The sequence below is a fragment of the Pseudophryne corroboree genome, chromosome 5 (assembly GCF_028390025.1).
Source record: "Pseudophryne corroboree isolate aPseCor3 chromosome 5, aPseCor3.hap2, whole genome shotgun sequence".
NCBI lineage: Eukaryota > Metazoa > Chordata > Amphibia > Anura > Myobatrachidae > Pseudophryne > Pseudophryne corroboree.
In genome coordinates this window covers 461,215,572-461,234,036 of record NC_086448.1, presented here as the reverse complement: position 1 = coordinate 461,234,036, position 18,465 = coordinate 461,215,572, and the positions used below count along the sequence as shown (strand labels likewise).

The 18,465-nt window shown below is 44.4% G+C and overlaps 1 long non-coding RNA gene and 2 pseudogenes across 1 annotated transcript in view; 1 reads left to right on the top strand and 2 right to left on the bottom strand.

Annotated features, from left to right (window-relative positions):
* The window catches only part of LOC134927870 (uncharacterized), a 259,760-nt gene that overhangs the window by 220,102 nt on the left and 21,193 nt on the right, over window positions 1-18,465 (bottom strand). The window lies entirely within an intron of this gene.
* On the bottom strand, window positions 3,574-3,692 carry LOC134931415 (5S ribosomal RNA; annotated as a pseudogene).
* On the top strand, window positions 5,631-5,749 carry LOC134931414 (5S ribosomal RNA; annotated as a pseudogene).

The following is an 18,465-nucleotide window of genomic DNA, read 5'->3' as shown; positions in this document are numbered from 1 at the left end:
AGCGGCGCTGCAGACACTACTACCAAGCACCGGCGCAGCATACAGACAGTACAAGCGACGCAGGCAAGCTGAGCGACGGCTCAGCTGTCCAGTTAAAGTACAGTACAGGAAGAACAGCTGGGTGACGACTCAGCTGTCCAATAACGGGAGAAGCAGCAGCCTGCGGCTCAGTCATTGGCTCGACCCGCAGGCTGCAGGGAACAATAAAGAGGGATGCTTTTGGACTCTCCCAGTGTAGCCTGTGTTTGCTTCTGGAAAAAAGAAAGCAGTGCCACAGTTGCCTGCCAGCAGAGTATAAAAAGTAAGACTGGATGTATTTACATTTTAGATTCTGGATCATTTTATATATATATATATATATATATATATATATATATACACACACACACACACACACTATACACACACGCACACACAATCCACAAACCGGCACTCCCTTGTAAGCCAATGATAACTTTCCAGGGTGCCCTCCTAGGGGCCAGCAGACCCCAATCAATATGCAAAATGACAGAGACGGCACTCCTGGACTCAATATTTGGTTTAGGAATTAAGTGAGGGCACCAGTGCAGTTTGGAGTGCCCATCCCTGGAAAAAAAATAAAAAATTATATATACATACATACATACATACATACATATACACACACACACACACACACCCACACACACACACACCCACACACACACACACACACACACACATATACACACTGCTCAAAAAAATAAAGGGAACACTAAAATAACACATCCTAGATCTGAATGAATGAAATATTCTTATGAAATACTTTGTTCTTTACATAGTTGAATGTGCTGACAACAAAATCACACAAAAATTATCAATGGAAATCAAATTTATTAACCCATAGATGTCTGGATTTGGAGTCACCCTCAAAATTAAAGTGGAAAAACACACTACAGGCTGATCCAACTTTGATGTAATGTCCTTAAAACAAGTCAAAATGAGGCTCAGTAGTGTCTGTGGCCTTCTCGTGCCTGTATGAGCTCCCTACAACGCCTGGGCATGCTCCTGATGAGCTGGTGGATGGTCTCCTGAGGGATCTCCTCCCAGACCTGGACTAAAGTATCCGCCAACTCCTGGACAGTCTGTGGTGCAACGTGGCATTGGTGGATGGAGCGAGACATGATGTCCCAGATGTGCTCAATTGGATTCAGGTCTGGGGAACGGGCGGACTAGTCCATAGCATCAATGCCTTCGTCTTGCAGGAACTGCTGACACACTCCAGCCACATGAGGTCTAGCATTATCTTGCATTAGGAGGAACCCAGGGCCAACCACACCAGCATATGGTCTCACAAGGGGTCTGAGGATCTCATCTCAGTACCTAATGGCAGTCAGGCTACCTCTGGCGAGCACATGGAGGGCTGTGCGGCCCCCCCAAAGAAATGCCACCCCACACCATTACTGACCCACTGCCAAACCGGTCATGCTGGAGGATGTTGCAAGCAGCAGAACGTTCTCCTTGGCATCTCCAGACTCTGTCACGTCTGTCACATGTGCTCAGTGAGTACCTGCTTTCATCTGTGAAGAGCACAGGGCGCCAGTGGCGAATTTGCCAATCTTGGTGTTCTCTGGCAAATGCCAAACATCCTGCACGGTGTTGGGCTGTAAGCACAACCTCCACCTGTGGGCGTCGGGCCCTCAAACCACCCTCATGGAGTCTGTTTCTGATCGTTTGACTAGACATATGCACATTTGTGGCTTGCTGGAGGTCATTTTGCAGGGCTCTGGCAGTGCTCCCCCTGTTCCTCCTTGCACAAAGGCGGAGGTAGCGGTCCTGCTGCTGGGTTGTTGCCCTCCTACGGCCTCCTCCACATCTCCTGATGTACTGGCCTGTCTCCTGGTAGCGCCTCCATGCTCTGGACACTAAGTGGACAGACACAGCAAACTTTTTGCCACAGCTCGCATTGATGTGCCATCCTGGATGAGCTGCACTACCTGAGCCACTTGTGTGGGTTGTAGGGAGGTCATACAGGCACGTGGAGGCCACACACACTACTGAGCCTCATTTTGACTTGTTTTAAGGACATTACATCAAAGTTGGATCAGCCTGTAGTGTGTTTTTCCACTTTAATTTTGTGGGTGACTCCAAATCCAGACCTCCATGGGTTAATAAATTTGATTTCCATTGATAATTTTTGTGTGATTTTGTTGTCAGCACATTCAACTATGTAAAGAACAAAGTATTTAATAAGAATTTTTCTTTCATTCAGATCTAGGATGTGTTATTTTAGTGTTCCCTTTATTTTTTTGAGCAGTGTATATATATATATATATATATATATATATAAGTTGTAACACTGTAGGGGTGCAAGGCGCCTCTTCCTGGGGAATATGGCAGCACGCGGCAGCTGAGAAACAACACAAGTCCAGTTTCTGGTACAACTGGCCCCGGCCAGTTTTATTGAAACAGAAAATAAAACAAACACCAAAAGAAAATACCTTGCCTGTCCGGCACTAACTAAACACAAGATGTTCCTAACTATCACTAAACAAAAACACAGGGTTCTCCAGTAAACACTGTATAGCTCACTTGTATCCAGAAGCGTGTTTCTCTCACACAGATCCCTCCAGTCTTCCCAGGCAGTCTGCCCATACTAATCAGGCTAGCAGCCCTATAACACTCTTACACAGCTGAAAGCCCGATTAGCCCTCTGTGAGGCCAAAGACCCGAACTGGGCCCAATGTCTAGAACTCGCCTTATCTCTCTCTCAGAGCCTTTACCCAGCTTTTACAGCAAACTGAAAAGGTTCTGACAAAACAAAAGCATTTTTCCTAGAAGTTTTCATTTTCTAAAACATGTAGACAGGGGGCGATCGGGCACAGGTTAAATTAAATACAATTTTCAAGAAAGATAGCAGAGGAAAAACCAAAATTGGACAGTGTATTGCCCTAAATAGGGAGATAACAGTATATGTTATCAATAATAAACAGTCCTTGTTGGTGGTGCACCCAGAGCCAGAAGCGTGTAGACTTATGCAATGGGAGAGGACAGAAGGCTCTTGTGTGGGCGCACTCTTAAATGAAAAACAAATAGAAAAATTTTTTTATAAATGTTTTAGAAGTATTACAGAGAATAATATTAATATATAACTTTTATTGATAAGGTTAAAACAAGATAAACTTCCCACAGATCCTGAGAATCAACGGCGATTCTTGGGGAATTAAAAAATGTCCTGGTCTCTTAAATCGTAAGAGTATGGAAAGGGTTGTAGACATGGAGTAGTCATACCCCCATTTCCCCTGACCAGTACAGTAATACTGTATTAATGGAACCGGGGGTTTTTAAGTCACAACACAGTTTCAATACAATTTAGGCTAAGACTGGCTAGAATGGTAATCAGTAGTCACCACTCAAGGAATTATGCACCTAAGTGTTAATAGCATGCCCTGGCCCTATTTGTGGGCAGGAATTATATGCAAAAGGTAATGGTCAGTTGATATTGAAAGTATTAGAGCAAAGAGAAAATAAAGAGAAAAAATAGAAAAAATAGAAAAAATGTGGTGATACTGCTGTTGGTGTGTGTTGGTCACATAAGAGCGGAAATTAATTCCTGACCTACCACACCAGGTATTCACAGGCAGTCACCTCTCCTGATACTAACCTGGCCCAACGCTGTTTGGCTTCCAAGATCGGACGAGATCGGGCACTGACAGCGTGGTATGGTCGTAGGGATTTATGTGTACACCAATGAGAGTGCACCTATGTAGGGAATTGAAAATGAAAAAAAGAATAATAGGAAAGGAAATTGCAGATAAGATCAGTACGTGAAAATATGTGGATCTGCTTTCCACGTTAGACCCGGTATAGAAGATTCCACTGGTGTGGTATTCTATCCCGAGAATCGTGAATGAGAGTCCACGAAAAATTGGTGAACACAGATTAGGAAGATGTGAGATTATTATCTGCGACAGAGTAATGCAAAGGTTAAGCTGTCATTCGGAGGTATACACAATTCAGGTGGGGCTGAGCCCAATGACCGACCTCCGACGGTCTGACACGTATGAAAATTATAACTTTAGGCAGGTAATGGTTTTATAACCCCCAAAGAATAAAATGGACATACACATAAGTACACAAATTGCAAACTGGAAGAGTAAGCTGTATTGGGTATTGTAACCCGGTACCGGCAGCATATAACAAGCTGCTAGATGTACTGTACCATGCACATTGGTAGTGTCGATAAGATATTATATCACTTCAAAATTGGCAACGATAAGAGGTATATAATATATATAAGCAGACCTAATCTGGTGTGAGTAATATACCCCTGATGGGGAAAGCTATATGAGTTAAAGTACCTAGTTATTATACCACAAAGATTGAAATAATTGGTATGCTGCACAGTACAAGACTAAGATCCTGTTGCAACAATACAGAGTAATATTTGCAGATTGATGAGACTTAAACAGTATGTCCCTGTCAATAGGGGGAAATGTCCGAGCAGATAATGAGTAAACTGACCAAAACTATGGCTGGCAAACAACAGAAGAGTTTGGGTGACTAACAGAATAGCCCTAGATACAAAGAGGCTAAGTGATGGCTGGTCTCACGGAAAAAGTCCTTACAATAAGGATAATCTGAGTAATAAGAAGGAGCTTACGAATCTCCAGTGACTTAGATCAGATCCGTTAGAATAGCGCCATGATGTGACTGTGTGGATGGAGTTCCCCGTAGAGATTCGTAAGCTCCTTCTTATTACTCAGATTATCCTTATTGTAAGGACTTTTTCCGTGAGACCAGCCATCACTTAGCCTCTTTGTATCTAGGGCTATTCTGTTAGTCACCCAAACTCTTCTGTTGTTTGCCAGCCATAGTTTTGGTCAGTTTACTCATTATCTGCTCGGACATTTCCCCCTATTGACAGGGACATACTGTTTAAGTCTCATCAATCTGCAAATATTACTCTGTATTGTTGCAACAGGATCTTAGTCTTGTACTGTGCAGCATACCAATTATTTCAATCTTTGTGGTATAATAACTAGGTACTTTAACTCATATAGCTTTCCCCATCAGGGGTATATTACTCACACCAGATTAGGTCTGCTTATATATATTATATACCTCTTATCGTTGCCAATTTTGAAGTGATATAATATCTTATCGACACTACCAATGTGCATGGTACAGTACATCTAGCAGCTTGTTATATGCTGCCGGTACCGGGTTACAATACCCAATACAGCTTACTCTTCCAGTTTGCAATTTGTGTACTTATGTGTATGTCCATTTTATTCTTTGGGGGTTATAAAACCATTACCTGCCTAAAGTTATAATTTTCATACGTGTCAGACCGTCGGAGGTCGGTCATTGGGCTCAGCCCCACCTGAATTGTGTATACCTCCGAATGACAGCTTAACCTTTGCATTACTCTGTCGCAGATAATAATCTCACATCTTCCTAATCTGTGTTCACCAATTTTTCGTGGACTCTCATTCACGATTCTCGGGATAGAATACCACACCAGTGGAATCTTCTATACCGGGTCTAACGTGGAAAGCAGATCCACATATTTTCACGTACTGATCTTATCTGCAATTTCCTTTCCTATTATTCTTTTTTTCATTTTCAATTCCCTACATAGGTGCACTCTCATTGGTGTACACATAAATCCCTACGACCATACCACGCTGTCAGTGCCCGATCTCGTCCGATCTTGGAAGCCAAACAGCGTTGGGCCAGGTTAGTATCAGGAGAGGTGACTGCCTGTGAATACCTGGTGTGGTAGGTCAGGAATTAATTTCCGCTCTTATGTGACCAACACACACCAACAGCAGTATCACCACATTTTTTCTATTTTTTCTCTTTATTTTCTCTTTGCTCTAATACTTTCAATATCAACTGACCATTACCTTTTGCATATAATTCCTGCCCACAAATAGGGCCAGGGCATGCTATTAACACTTAGGTGCATAATTCCTTGAGTGGTGACTACTGATTACCATTCTAGCCAGTCTTAGCCTAAATTGTATTGAAACTGTGTTGTGACTTAAAAACCCCCGGTTCCATTAATACAGTATTACTGTACTGGTCAGGGGAAATGGGGGTATGACTACTCCATGTCTACAACCCTTTCCATACTCTTACGATTTAAGAGACCAGGACATTTTTTAATTCCCCAAGAATCGCCGTTGATTCTCAGGATCTGTGGGAAGTTTATCTTGTTTTAACCTTATCAATAAAAGTTATATATTAATATTATTCTCTGTAATACTTCTAAAACATTTATAAAAAAATTTTTCTATTTGTTTTTCATTTAAGAGTGCGCCCACACAAGAGCCTTCTGTCCTCTCCCATTGCATTTTCTAAAACATGTAAGACAAGAACCTGGGACAAACATACCTGCCCTCAAACACTATCCCAGTGTTCTTGTCACATATCCCCCTCCCCTGTTTCGACCTAGGGGCCGGAACACTTGTAGCCCCCAAATAGAAGATGCGAGACAATGCATCTGCGTTGGCCAATTGTGTTCCCGGTCTATGTTCGACCGTAAACTTAAAGTCCTGCAACGCTAGAAACCATCTAGTTACACGAGCATTCTTGCCTCTATTTACATACATCCATTTTAAAGGGGCATGGTCTGTCACTAGTCTGAATTGTCTACCCAAGAGGTAATATCTCAAGGTATCTAGTGCCCACTTAATGGCCAAAGCCTCCTTTTCCACAATGGCATACCTTTTTTCATGCTCATTGAGTTTCCTACTCAAATAAATGATAGGGTGTTCGTCCCCATCTCTGGTTTGGGACAGCACAGCACCTATCCCTACCTCTGAGGCATCTGTCTGTACCACAAATTCTTTTGAAAAATCTGGTGTTATCAACACCGGTTGTGAACACAAAGCCACTTTTAATGCTTGGAACGCTTTTTCTGCATCAGGGTTCCATTTCACCATATTTGACTGCTTCCCTTTGGTAAGGTCTGACAACGGCACCGCTGTAGTCGCAAAATTGGGAATAAACCGTCTATAGTACCCAGTAATTCCCAAAAAAGCCCTTACCTGTTTTTTATTCACTGGACGAGGCCAGTTTTGAATAGCATCAATTTTATTCAATTGGGGCCTAATCAGACCTCTGCCTATGGTGAAGCCCAAGTATTTGACCTCCTCCATTGCGAGGCAGCACTTCTTTGGGTTAGCAGTTAACCCTGCCTCTCTGATTGAGTCCAGTACTGCTTGTACTTTAACCAAATGGGACCCCCAGTCTGTACTGTGAATTACCACATCATCCAAATAGGCAGCTGCATATTTTCTATGGGGCCTCAAAATTTTATCCATCGCCCGTTGAAAGGTTGCTGGAGCCCCATGCAACCCAAAGGGTAACATCTTATACTGGTACAGCCCCTCCGGAACCGAGAAGGCTGTTTTTTCTTTGGCGCTATCAGATAAAGGTATTTGCCAGTAACCTTTGGTCAGGTCCAATGTGGTGAGAAACCTGGCTGTTCCCAGCCTTTCTACAAGCTCATCCACACGGGGCATGGGGTATGCGTCAAACTTGGACACCTCATTTAACTTACGAAAGTCATTACAGAAGCGTATGCTACCGTCGGGCTTCGGGATGAGCACTATGGGACTGGACCACTCACTGTTAGACTCCTCTATGACTCCAAGTTCTAACATGGTTTTAACTTCTTTAGAAATAGCTTCTCGCTGAGCTTCAGGAATCCTATATGGCTTTAAATGAACCCTGACCCCTGGTTCTGTGACAATGTCATGTTTTATTATGGTCGTTCGGCCAGGCAGCTCTGAAAATATCTCCCTATTTTGGATGAGAAATTCTTTAACCTGATTGTTCTGATCAGCTGATAATGTCTCTGACACCTTCACTGCGGGAAGTAACCGGGGTGAAGACACCGAAGGGCAAGGCTCTGCTGACAGAGACAACCTATCTTTCCAGGGTTTGATTAAGTTAACATGGTAGATCTGTTCGGGTTTTCTCTTTCCCGGCTGGTATACTTTGTAATTAACCTCATTCACTTTTTCCCTAATCTCAAATGGACCCTGCCATTTAGTTAGGAATTTGCTTTCCACAGTGGGTACCAAAACAAGAACTCTATCTCCAGGAGCAAATTCCCGTATCTTGGCACTCCGGTTATAGACCCTCTGTTGAGCACTTTGGGTCTGTTCCATGTGCTCTCTGACAACAGGTACCACGGCTGCAATCCTATCCTGCATTTGTGTTACATGTTCAATAACGCTCCTATAAGGAGTGGGCTGTCCTTCCCACGTCTCTTTGGCAATGTCCAACAGCCCTCTGGGGTGTCTACCATACAACAAATCAAATGGAGAAAACCCCGTAGAGGACTGAGGAACTTCTCTGATGGCCATTAACAAGTAGGGCAACAAACAATCCCAGTTTTTCCCATCTCTCTCAACAACCTTTTTTAACATACTTTTTAATGTTTTATTAAACCTTTCCACCAACCCGTCAGTTTGGGGATGGTAGATGGACGTCCTGAGGTGAGTGACCTTAAATAATTTGCACAATTCTTTCATGATCCTTGACATAAATGGAGTACCTTGGTCAGTCAAAATTTCTTTTGGTATTCCCACTCTACTAAATACCTGCACCAGCTCCCTAGCTATCGCCTTGGTTGTGATAGTGCGTAAAGGGACAGCCTCAGGATATCGAGTGGCATAGTCCATAATTACCAGGATATACTGATGGCCCCGAGCAGACTTTAACAAGGGCCCCACGAGATCCATGGCTATTCTGTCAAACGGGACCTCTATAATAGGCATGGGAACTAGTGGGCTCCTAAAATGGGGTCTAGGGGCATGATACTGGCATTCAGGACAGGAAGAACAATATTCAGACACTTCTTTATAAACCCCTGGCCAATAGAACCTTTGTAAAACTCTTTCAGTGTTTTTTTCTGCCCCTAAATGTCCTGCGGTAACGTGACTATGAGCTAAATCTAGTACCGTTCTCCGATAAGGCTGGGGAACTACCAGCTGTTCCACCACATCCTCACCCTTTTTGACAATGTGGTACAAGAGCTCATTACAGATGGCCATGTGGGGATACGTAACCCTGTCACCTGGTACCACAGGCTCCCCATTAACAATCTTAACATTCTCTCTAGCCTTTATCAAGGTAGGATCCTTTAACTGTTCAGATGCAAACAGATCCTTTTTTACCTCCAGGTCAGGCACACTTTCGTTTCTAACCACTATGTCTCTGTTCCCAGCAAGACGGTCCTCACTGGACTCCCCGTCTGTCACTTCCCCAGCCAAACTGGCAAAAGGCAAAGGGTCAGAAAGTTCCGAAGACACACGTACATCCATACAATCACCGGTATTACCAACTGGCTCTTCACTTCTCACATCTGTTGATAAACGTGATTCCCACAGTTTCCAAAAATGAGGAAAATCCCTCCCTATTATGGCCTTATGCACCAAGGTGGGGACCAGTCCTACTTTAACCATTGCTGACCCACAACAAGTTTCTATATTCACTTCAGCAGTGACATAATATTGGGTATCCCCATGTATGCAAGTTACCCCAATAGGTATTTGCTGGACCTTTAAGGGGTTCACTAACCCAGCTTTCACGAGGGTAACTAAACTTCCTGAATCTAGCAAGGCCTCTGCCCGGTTACCCTCTAAGAACACATCACACATTTGTTTTTCAAGCTCAGGTGAAGGTACCACAGTACAGGCTAACCTAGCAAAGAAAGACATTCTGCGACATTCAAAGGCAGCATCACATTGCATGGGTTCTTGCATGACTGGGCAATTGGCAATAACATGACCTGGCATACCACATCTAAAACATTATCAACCCGTTTGGGCAACATAGACCGTTCTAGCCCCATTGGCCTGTCTCCAGGGCCAGTGTTTACAGTCTCTCCAGCCTTGCGTTCTCTTAACCGCCCAGCAACGTTTTCCCACGGAACAGTCTTACCAGTCTTTACTGAAGGGCGCTGTCGAGGATCTATGGGTTGCTGGGTGGTCATCAGTAGTTCCTCTGCTGCCAAATACCGCTCTACCATGTCCACTAATTGGTCAGCAGTACCCGGGTTTCCATGGCTCACCCACTTGCGCAGGACCATGGGCAAAGACCTCAAGTAGCGGTCCATGACGACTCTTTCAACCATCTGGGGACCAGTTAATGTCTCTGGCTGTAGCCATTTTTTTGTTAGCTGAATAAGGTCGTGCATCTGGGAGCGCGGAGGCTTCTCCATGGCGTACACCCAACGGTGCACCCGTTATGCTCGTACTGACAGCGTGACTCCCAGGCGGGTCAGGATCTCAGTCTTTAGTTTATCATAGTCCCGAGCCTCAGCAGGGCTTAAATCAAAGTATTTTGGGGCTCACCTGACAAAAAAGGTGCCAGCAGACAGACCCATATAGAACTAGAGCTGGTCGGAGCACTGACAGCCACATCTCCAACCCGAGCTGCAAGTCTCTGCACCACTTCTGCTAAGGCCTCTCTATCCTGACGCTGTTGCCTCCAATTTTCCTCCATTGCCACCTGCTGCTGTCTGATGGCCTCCTGCTGTGCCGCTGTAGCTTGCAGCAGGGCTTTAAGCAGTTCCTCCATGTCGACAGATTTTTCAGGCGGCTTTGTAGCTGCTTTCACCCAGGGCATATATCAAACCCTCGGGGTGAGTCTCAGCAACTTCACACTGGGCTGTATCTGCATAAACCATGTGTTCTGCAGGCCTCATAAAGCTGCTGCTTTCACTTATGCGCAGAGCGGCATGCTCGCATTCTCCACCAAGTTGTAACACTGTAGGGGTGCAAGGCGCCTCTTCCTGGGGAATATGGCAGCACGCAGCAGCTGAGAAACAACACAAGTCCAGTTTCTGGTACAACTGGCCCCGGCCAGTTTTATTGAAACAGAAAATAAAACAAACACCAAAAGAAAATACCTTGCCTGTCCGGCACTAACTAAACACAAGATGTTCCTAACTATCACTAAACAAAAACACAGGGTTCTCCAGTAAACACTGTATAGCTCACTTGTATCCAGAAGCGTGTTTCTCTCACACAGATCCCTCCAGTCTTCCCAGGCAGTCTGCCCATACTAATCAGGCTAGCAGCCCTATAACACTCTTACACAGCTGAAAGCCTGATTAGCCCTCTGTGAGGCCAAAGACCCGAACTGGGCCCAATGTCTAGAACTCGCCTTATCTCTCTCTCAGAGCCTTTACCCAGCTTTTACAGCAAACTGAAAAGGTTCTGACAAAACAAAAGCATTTTTCCTAGAAGTTTTCATTTTCTAAAACATGTAAGACAAGAACCTGGGACAAACATACCTGCCCTCAAACACTATCCCAGTGTTCTTGTCACAATATACACACACCTATATACATTTAGTACACATATATATATATATATATATATATATATATATACACACAACCGGGTATACTACTGGGCGAATCCGCAACCGGGCGGACGGAGACCATACCGCAGGAGGTTCAATAAATTTAATAAACAATCTGGACGATCATCTCAAGATACTGACACCTCCAGTGGAACTTCTCACAGTGAAGCAGAACTACCAAGCACCAGTCGCACCAATTCCAGAGGTCGTTCCCCTTTAGGGGTAAAAACGAGAGCAAAGGAGGACGGCGCAGAAGACAAAGAACCAGACGTGGCGGCCAATGCCAAAGGGAGACCAAAGCGAGCTGCAAAAACAACAAAGAAATGATATATAATTTATCATCACGCACATTGACTGACATTGAGACTGCGGTGTTGAGTAAAGGTTTGAATTTTGTTCCGACTAACCCCCATAATAGTCTCAAAAGCAAAGTTGATCTGAGTCGCCTTAACAGGCAACTGAGACTGAAAGAATTCTTTAGTAAAAATGACTCTGATAAACCTTTAACTAAAATTGATAAACCAGCATGTCCTGTTAAACCAAAATCTAACTTTGACCCCTATTCTTCCAACATAGCCATAAAAGCTTTCACTAGAACTGTCACTAATTGTATTGATTTATGTGAAAAAGAAAATGTCACTAGCACCATGAATTTATCACCTGCTGAATGGCAGGCATTGCGTGATCTTGCGACCTGTAATGACATAACAATACGCCCTGCCGATAAAGGTGGGGGCATTGTGGTGCAAGACTTATGTGATTATAGAGATGAAGCTTACAGACAGTTATGTGATGATAATGTGTATACCAAGCTAGAGGCTGATCCCACTGCTATGTATCTAAGGGAGCTTGAGGATGTCTTGCTGTCTGCGGTTGAGGCTGGACATATTACTGAATCTGTAAAGAATGCTTTGTGTTGTAATTATCCACGGGTACCCGTATTCAATATGCTTCCCAAATTGCATAAAAACAGTGAGAAGCCACCTGGCAGACCCATTGTGTCTGCCAGGGACTCCTTGTACTATCAAGTATCCAAATATCTTGACTTTTACCTCCAGCCGGTAGTTCAGAATCAATCTACATATCTGAAAGACACGACAATGTTTTTGCATAAACTCAGATCTTTTGGTGTTATACCTGAAGACTGCTGGCTAGGCACTATTGATGTAGTAAGCCTATACACTAGTATTCCTCATGACAGGGGACTCGAGGCTGTACGAAGTTTGATTACCAATAACACCCTCTATCTTGGTCCTAATGTGGATTTTTTCTTGCAACTTTTGAGGTTGGTTTTGGAGAGAAATTATTTTATTTTTAACAATGAATTTTTCCTGCAGACCCGGGGTTGTGCGATGGGATCTTGTGTCGCACCAACCTACGCGAATGCTTTCATGTTCCTAGTTGAACACCAATTGTTCTTTGATGACCAGGACCTGGCCAATCTCATACCCCTATATACAAGATATATAGACGACGTGTTCCTCCTATGGAGGGGCACAGAGGAGGAATTCACTAATATGATGTCACTGGCCAACACTAGGGACAGACACATCAAGTTTACGTGGAACATTCAAAAGGAAAACATACATTTTTTAGATGTAGAGGTAAAAATACGTGGTGTTGACTTCAGTACATCTATTTACCAGAAACCCACTGATTGCAACAATATGCTGCATGCCTCCAGCCACCATCCGAGCTCCCTTAAAAGAGGTCTCCCCTATTCGCAATTCTTACGGGTTCACCGCATTTGCAGTGATCCTGTTGATGAGGTGAATAAAATGGAACTTATGACTAAAAAATTTCTAGAAAGGGGGTACAGCAACAAGGATTTACAATCAGCTAAAATTAAGGCACTCAAAGCACCTAAAGTAAAGAATATTACCTGTCCCAAACCTAATAAAATAGACACTACCATGATTTGGGTCAACAATTACACGGTATCTACTAAGACCATTGTCAGTACCGCTAAAAGGGTTTGGCCAGTAGTCCAAGCAGACCCAGACCTTGCAGAATTGTCTGAAAGTGCGTTACTACCTTGTTATACAAGGGGTAAAAACATCGGGGACCATGTGATACATGTTGACATTGCTAACATGTCACCCACATATCCTAAACACTTCATGACTAAAAAACCAGGAAACTACAGGTGCTTAGGTTGCACTACTTGCACCTATCTGGACACCGGCAATTATATCAGGCATCCACATAGTGGTAAACAGATCAAATTAAAACATGTTTTTACTTGCACCAGCAAATATGTGATCTACTGCATTAGGTGCCCTTGCAGCTTATATTACATAGGCAAAACGGTGTGCCAGTTCAAAGAAAGAATGGCACAACACCGCAGTGCCATTAAGCAGATATTGGAAGGGAAAAACATAGATCAGCCTGTTGCCAAACATTTTAAAACTTGCAAGCACAGTCTCTCCTCATTACGCTACATGATGTTGGACCATGTCAAGGAAGATATCAGGGGGGGTGATAGAGGAAAGATCCTTCTGCAGTTAGAAATTAAATGGATACATCTTTTGAATACCGTTTCCCCGCATGGACTGAATGAAATGATTTCCTTTAATTGTTTCTTATAATGGTTATGTTGCTATTTTTTGTAGTATTGCTGTAAGATCATTTGTAGTAATGTCCGTTTGTACAATGTATCATTGTAACCATGGTAACGGTTTTTACTTTCACTTTCATTTTCACTTTGTCCCAGTCACTGCTCAGGCGCCGTCTATTGGTGATGACGTCAGCAGCAGCAGCATGGGGAGTGTTTTTGCACTTACTTTCACTTTCACTTGGTGTTTCTTAACTGCATAAAGGTAAGCTTGATTTCTTGCATTTGTTATATACCTGACGAAGGATAATAAATCCGAAACGTTGTATTCAACCCAGGAGTGTCCGGGTTTCTTATTTGAATTAAGTCCACGAGTGCCGCCTACATACCATACTTATATCAAACTCAGAAGGAAGGCACCGGGCAAGATGTCTACATTTATTTGGCGGAGTGCCGAGTGTATCTTTACTCTACTCTATATATACACACATATATACAGAGCCCTGACGAAAATACTTCTGGCATTGAAATGTTGGTGAAACTACCAGGTTTGCTTTATGTCGTTTTTTTCCTGACTGCTGCCATTTTTCTGCATCCATGTGGTAGCCTAGCTACATTTGCGGAGGGCAACAGGGTCAGCTATTTGACATATTATATATATATATATATATATATATATATACATACATACACACACACACACACACACACACACACACACACACACACACACACACACACACATATATGTATTATCATTTTCATTTTATACCTCAGGGACCCCCCTGTCTTAAGTACTCCAGACCCCCCAAAGCCTTAATCCAGCTCTGACCGGGGGTTTCCCCTGTGCCCCTGTGGGCCAGTCCAGCCCTGTGACTACATGTGTGTTAGTTAGTACACATTTTATACTAGCTGTGTCCATACAAACAGAGTTACATAGCTATATAATTAGTTACCAGAGGATGTAAGTTCCTATATTATACCAGTGGTGCCTATGATAACATGCCTAATGAGGTTGATCACTAAATAATACCAACAGTCCTTCTGATAAGTGATAACTATTTACATGCAGGGGGCTGGTCATGTACTTTGTAATGAGCCATTGCTCATTACAAAGCCAAGTGTTTATCACTATGCCAGCAAAAGTGCCAGATATGCCCCCAGTGCAGATACACATTTCCCCACAGTGCCAGATATGCCCCCAGTGCAGAAACACATTTCCCCACAGTGCGTTATATGCCCCCAGTGCTGATACACATGCCCCCACAGTGCCAGATATGCCCCCAGTGCAGATACACATGCCTACACAGTGCCAGATATGCCCCCAGTGCTGATACACATGTCCCCACAGTGCCTCCCCCCCCCCCCCAAAAAAAAAAAGTGCTGCTCACCTGCTGCTGTGAGGGGAGGAGAGCGCAGCGTGCGCCTTTCCTACCCCTCAGTCTCCAGCGGCGGTGTCTATCTTATATTCGCCGCCGGCCCGTGAGCCAATCAGAGCTCGCGGTCCGGCAGCCAATCAGGAGCCTTAGCTGCCAGTCCGCGAGCTCCGATTGGCTCACGGGCCGGCACCGAATTTAAGATAGTCACTGCCGCCGGAGACGTCTGTGCGCGCCGGGCAGCGGTGGCCGGGAGCGGAGCGAGCCGCTTGCTGGCCACCGCTGCTGTAGAGCGCCCTCTACTGCCTGGCGCTCAACACGGCTGCGTAGCCCGCATATACGTCGGCCCGGCCCTACCTGGACGTGGTGCATGGGCCCACATATTTGCGCAAATGTGTACTAGGAACTTCACTTTCACTCCATGTTAATTGTGAGGGTTTATCAAAATTATTTTTATTGTCAGTGTTCTTAGGGCTTAGAGTGTGCATCAGCATTTTTCTTTCTCCAGCATAGTACGTACTAGAAGCCTTAGCATGGTAGCACCCCTTAATATGCTTAGAAATAGGGTGTGCAATGCAGCCCTCACCCCCCCCCCCCCTTTTTTTTTTCCTTTATGGACTATGACTAATCAAGCTGAAATATAACAGTAGTGACCACTGATATGCCATTTATAATAACCAAAGTACATAGTACAGTTTGATTGTAATGGCTTACTTCTTTATACTACCACTATGACTAATATAGTCATGTCATAATATTATTAGAAATGTTCAGTATTGTATTTGGTAGTATGCTTAACATTATCAGTAAAGTGAGAGTCTTTACCATAGTTGCCTACCCTCCCTCATTCTGCAGGAGACTCTCTGAAATAGCAGCAATCTCCCTGACTCCCTGAATAGAGCAGCAATCGCCCTGATTGCACCTTATCCCCATTATGTAGTTGTTATATTGGGTTGGGTTCGGGAGACCGGCAGGATCCCGACGGTCACAATATCGACGCCGGGATCCCGTTCTTTAGACTGCCGGCAACGGGGGCGGGGGGGCGAGTGTAACAAAGCCCCTTGCTGGCTCGCTGCGCTCGACATGCAGTGGGCTTGGTGGCTCGCTGCGCTCGCCACAGGTTCTATTTCCTGTCTATGGATGTCGTGGACACCCACGAGTGGGAATAGTGCCGACAGTCGGGCTGTCAAAGATCGGGATCCCGGCATCGGTATAGTGACCGGCTGTCTCCCGACTGCTGGTCACTTAACTACATCCCGTTATATTCTTAGGGGAAAAAAGAAATCAGAGATACATACATTCACATGGGATCATCAGTGCCATTTCTCTGCATTGGTTATAAGGCACAATGATCCCTATGGCTACATGCATTTTAAAAAAGGTTTTTCGTGGCCACTTACAGTATATGGAACCTCTTGTAAAACACAATACACGAACAAATCCTGAAAATATCAGTGTCTTTTCTTCAACAAGTAGATCTTACTGACTTTGAGGCTCATTTACATTTGAATGTAAGTCATTTATGACATGCCTCTTAGATGTAGAAGTATACATGCGCACTGATAGGTGTTACTTTCACAATCTCCCTGAAATGCTTTTTCAAAAGTAGGCAAGTATGTACTAATGTTATATAGAAATATCTTTCAACAGCAAGCATTTAAGCATAGACACGCCCACTTGTGGCGCTAGACACGCCTTTTGACATGCCCCTCGATGGCGCACCACGCTTTGTGCGGCACATCCTGCTATAATCTCCCTGATTCTAGTTTATCATAAGTAGGCAAGTATGGTCTGTACCTACTGTACATGACACTTAATCCTAACGTATGTGGCATTACACGGATTGTTATCTAATTTTCTGCTGCGGGGTACACTGGGCTCCACAAGGAATGGACAATGGGGTGTAGAGTAGGATCTTGATCCGACGCACCAACAGGCTCAAAGCTTTGACTGTTCCCAGAATGCATAGCACCGCCTCCTATATCACCCCGCCTCCCTGCACAGGATCTCAGTTTTGTAGTTGGTGCTGCAGTAGCAGGCACTTAACAGAGGGGCTGCCCTAAGTAGAGCTTTTTTTCTGAGGAAAAAAGTGAAGACTTCAAGGGCAGCAGCAGTGTTACATGTCAGTGGACATTCACGGCTGCAGCTCCAGCTCTCCCCAGCGGCGCTGTACACTCCCGAGCCCTGGTTGCCGGGTAACTACAGCAGGAGGCTCCGGTTTTCTTCTAGTCAGGCACACACGACGGGGGCTCTCCGGGATCGCGTGGCCGCGCTTCGGGAGGTGGTAAGTGGGTCACGCTTGCAAGACCCGGTCTTTATCGCGATCCGGCTCGGTCAGTAGGAGGAGGGCCGTGCGCGCTGGCGGTGGACACTGTGGCAATACAGGCAGTGGTGTAAGTTCGTCCCAGTTGCCCGGAGGCAAGATAAATATTGGAGCCCCCCTATTTCCTATATCAAGATAAATATATGTGTGTGGGGGGGGGGGGGGGGGGTTCTGGAAAAAAATGTATATACTGTATTTATACATTTAATTGTCTTTTATTTTAAATTACACATTTCTTAGCAGTCATACCCAGCATTAGAACCCATGACCTGTTACACTAACAGCAGACACTTTACTGATGGAGCTATTTTCTCCTGTAGAGGAAGCATGAGAATTCTAACTATATGAAGTTATGTGTAATTGTCAGAGAAGTAACTTCATATAGTTAAAATTCTCATATTTCCTATACAGGAGCAAATAGCTTCATCAGTGAGGTGTCTGCTTCCAGTGTAATAGGCTGTGGTTTCTAATCCTGGGTGTGACACTTCTAAAATGTGTATAATACAGAGGGTGTGATTTGTAAGGTGCAGGGACTAGTGAGAAAGTTGGCCCCTGAATATAGGATTTTCACAAAGATATACTGTATTACGTATTTTTCTCTGTGATTTAGTCACCTTATCTCTCCTATATCTCTGCTGGTGCTGACTACACTGCGCAGGGGTGTGGGCTAAAGGTATTGTGCTGCTGACAAATTGTACTGTGTTACCTGATACTGCAAGTTATATCATGTCTGCTTCTGAGGGTAACGGTTCTGGGGCTGAACACACTGCCGGTGTTGCTGAAGCTTCAGATACCTATGAGGAGAATATAGCAGCTTTGGGCTCTGGTTCTGGGGGCTCTTTGCCCCCCAGTGGGCCCGTGGC